General features: G+C 40.0%; 1 non-coding gene across 1 annotated transcript; it reads left to right on the top strand.

The window, feature by feature from the left end:
- Nucleotides 1-2,177: 2,177 nt before the first annotated feature.
- LOC141688145 (small nucleolar RNA R71) lies at nucleotides 2,178-2,284 on the top strand. Its single transcript, XR_012561607.1, has one exon. It is a non-coding gene; the product is annotated as a small nucleolar RNA R71 (small nucleolar RNA).
- Nucleotides 2,285-4,091: the final 1,807 nt, after the last annotated feature.

Genomic DNA, 4,091 nt, shown 5'->3' with positions numbered 1-4,091 from the left:
CTCACCCAAGAACTGTCAGAAATAGGATATATAATTTCTGCATCTAGCCACTTTAGAATTTCTTTCTTCACCACTTCTTTCATGAAAGGATTAAGCCTTCGATGTTGCTCAACAGTCGGCTTGCTACCTTCCTCTAGCAGAATTTTATGCATGCAGTACGAAGGGCTGATCCCTTTTATATCTGCTATAGTCCATCCGATGGCCGATTTAAATTCTCTTAGAATCCTCAAGAGCTTGTCCTCATCACTACCTGAAAGGTCAGATGCAATAATAACAGGTAAAGTAGATACATCACCTAAAAAAACATACCTCAAGTGTGTAGGCAGTGGTTTAAGCTCCAAAGTAGGTGCTTCCTCAATAGATGGTTTGAGCTTTCCTTCAGCATTCTTGAGATCAGTATTACCAAGAAATTCAAATGGCATGTCTAGCTTTCGTTTCCAAGGAGAAGCATTTAGATATTGTAACTGCTCATTGTCTTGCTCATCATCACTGTCAAATTCCCCCAATAAGGCTTTTTCTAAGGCATCAGACCTTAGCACATGATCAAGTTCTGAAATAACTGCAGAATCGACCAAATCCATCTTGAAGCACTCCTCATCTTCCGTAGGGAATTTCATTACATTGAACACATTGATTGTCGCATCCTGATCTTGCACCCTCATAGTAAGTTCACCCTTTTGCACATCTATCAAGGTACGGCCTGTAGCCAAGAAAGGTCTTCTCAAGATTATGGGAATCTTCTTATCTTCCTAGAAATCCAGAATGATAAAGTCTGCAGGAAAGATGAGCTTGTCCACCTTTACTAGCACGTCCTCCACGATGCCTCGTGGGTATGTAATAGAACGATCAGCCAATTGTAGAGACATGTAGGTGGGCTTCGGATCAGGCAAATTCATCTTTTTGAAGATAGACAACGGCATCAGATTGATGCTTGCTCCCAAATTGCAAAGGCACTTGTCGAATGACAACTTGCTAATGGTGCAAGAAATGGTGAAGCTACCTGGATCCTTAAGCTTTGGAGGTAACTTTTATTGCAGCACAGCACTGCACTCTTCCGTTAGAGCAACGATATCAAGATCATCCAGTTTCACCTTCCTTGAAAGAATACCTTTCATGAATTTCGCATAACTAGGCATTTACTCCAGAGCCTCAGCGAAAGGTATGTTGATGTGAAGTTTCTTGAACACCTCCAAAAACTTACCAAATTGTTTGTCCATCTTTTGTTTTTGCAATCTCTTAGGAAAAGGTGGTGGAGGATAGAGTTGTTTCTCCCCTGTATTACCCTCAGGCAGAGTGTGTTCAACAGTAGTCTTCCTTGGTCCCCCCTCTTTCTCCTTTTGTTTCTCTTCTTCATCTACAACTTCAGCTTCTCCATCTTTTACTTTTTCAGCATCAACAACTTTTTCAGACCTTAAGGTGACAACTTTGACTTGCTCTTTAGCTTCCTTCCTGCCTGGCACTTCAGTATCACTGGGAAGTGTGCCAGGTTGATGATTGAGCAAGGCATTGGCTATTTATCCAATTTGATTTTCCAAGGTCTTGATAGAAACAGCCTAACTTTTGCACAACAGCTTTAACTCCTCGAAATCAGCACTAGAAGGTGGAGCAGCACCTCCTTGTTAAGGATATTGTTGCCTTTGAGCATATTGCTGAGGTTGCTGGAATCCAGGTGGATTAAACTTTTTACTTGTAGCTTGCTGATATTGTTGCTGAACAGCATTCTGATTATTGCCCCAGCTGAAATTGGGATGATTTCTGTTATTAGGATGATAAGTAGCGGGCACAGGCTGCTGCGATCTCTGAAAATCATTCACATACTGAACAGATTCATTAACAAGAGAACACTGATCCGTCGCATGAGAGCCTGCACAAAGCTCACAGACCCAATAGCTATTTGATTGAATCCATAGTTGGCTAAAGAATCGACCTTCATAGACAGCGATTGGAGCTGCGCTGCAATAGCTGTAGCTGCATCAACTTCCAGAATACCTGCTACATTCCCAGGCATCATCCTTTGAGTTGGGTTTTGATACTCATTTGTAGCCATAGTTTCAATGAGATTATAGGCTTCAGTATAGGTTTTAGCCCACAAAGCGCCTCCAGAAGCTGCATCGAGCATGGGCCTAGATTGGGCCCCAAAACCATTGTAGAAACCAGTGATCACCATCCAATCAGGCATACCATGATGTGAACACTTTCTCAACATCTCCTTGTAGCGTTCCCAAGCTTCGCACATAGATTCTCCTTGTTGCTGTGCAAACTGAGTAAGAGCACTCCTCATAGCTGCAGTCTTTGCCATTGGATAGAACTTCACCAGAAACTTTTGTGCGAGATCTTCCCAAGTAGTGATGGACCTAGCCGGTAAAGAATGTAACTAGTCCTTAGCTTTGTCCCTCAGAGAGAATGGGAAAAGCCTCAGCTTGATAGCCTCATCAGTAACACCATTATATTTGAAAGTACTACAGATCTCGTCCAAATTTTTCTGATATGCATGTTGGAAGTTTCAGTCGCAACACCTCCGAAAGAAACAAAATTCTACACCATCTGAATAGTGCCCAGCTTGATTTCAAAAGTATTGGCCTGAATAGCCGGATGAATGATGCTTGACTGAATGTCATCAATTTTAGGCCGAGAAAAGTCCATAAGAGTTGGATCAGCTTGAACTATACGTTCACCCATTGTTACAGGTTCTTTCTTTTCACTCTCTTTATCTGAATCTTCAAAAATGATCTTCTCCGGAAAGTCAAGAGTTGTATATGTCTCCTCAGCCGTATCTAGATTTCTCTTACGGGTGCGAGAACATGTTTGCATAAACGCTCGCTAGAGTACCTGAAACACAATCGGATGCAGTAAGTAACAAGTCTTAATCAATGAATCCTAATGACCACTAATGGCAAGTACATAAACTAAACAAATCAACACCGAGTCCCCGAAAGCGGCGCCAAAAACTTGTTAGGGCGAAAACACGCGCTAAATAAATTACACAAGTATACGCGTTCGCAAGTAGTATAGAATGATTTCTAGTTCGTTCCCACAAAGACTCTAATTAATTATATTTATTTAACACTTACTCACCAATGTATGATTACTTTTCAATGTCAAGACAATAACAATTAAGGTTGATTAACTAATATTAACTACGAGAATTAAACACTTGAATTAACAATATTAAACACACATGAGACCATAACTTCATTACTACTTCATTCAATAGTTATTGTTATTACCCTTAGCATGTAATGGTGATGATATTAATCGAACAACACGAAACTGATAAACGCCAACTTTTGTTGTACGAATACCATTCTACCAAGCATCCACAATTAAGGGAGAAGTTGAATAGGCATCAATTATGTTGAGACCCTATATGTCTATAGAATTTGACAACATAACGATTTAAGCGCAAGTTATTCAGTATGATTACACAGGGCAAGTAAAATGGTTAGAGTTATCCACTAATCATGCATACAATACATGAACCTATACTAGCATGGCAAGTTCTAAATCTCAAGATTCACTATCGCTTCACAAGAGATTAACAATCTATCTTACATGTTCGCGACGCACATAAGAGGAATAAGCACAACCTATGCTGGATATCATACAATCACCATATATCAAGGTATTAAACAATTAACTAAAGAAATCCATAGTAAATCCGCTATGACCCCATCATCACGATTAGCCCATGATAGAACTCATCGTCATCGTGGGTTCATATGAAAACATGATAATAACACAAAGATATAAACTAATAAAAATACTTAATAAACAAAGAAGTACGTCACAAGAGTATTAAGGTTCAAAGAGTAAATAAAACTAACATCCACTGTTACAACGAATTAAAAGAATCACAAGATAAACGTATGCTTCCTCTTCTTCGCTATTGCGTGCTAAAACGGTCTTCTTGATCTACTCTCCTTGTTACTTGTTGAAAACGTCTCCCCAATAGGTTTATATAAGAGTCCACAAGAAACAGCGCCAATAGAAGCCCATTAGAACTTGAATTCTAAAAATCAGATTCTGAAATTACGAACCCAGGCGGCCGCCTGCTCCTTCTAGGCGGTCGCCTGCTCCTTCCAGGAGGGTGC

Source organism: Apium graveolens, chromosome 9 (genome assembly GCF_009905375.1).
Source record: "Apium graveolens cultivar Ventura chromosome 9, ASM990537v1, whole genome shotgun sequence".
In the NCBI taxonomy this organism is placed as follows: Eukaryota; Viridiplantae; Streptophyta; class Magnoliopsida; order Apiales; family Apiaceae; genus Apium; species Apium graveolens.
This window is presented reverse-complemented; position numbering and strand designations above follow the sequence as displayed.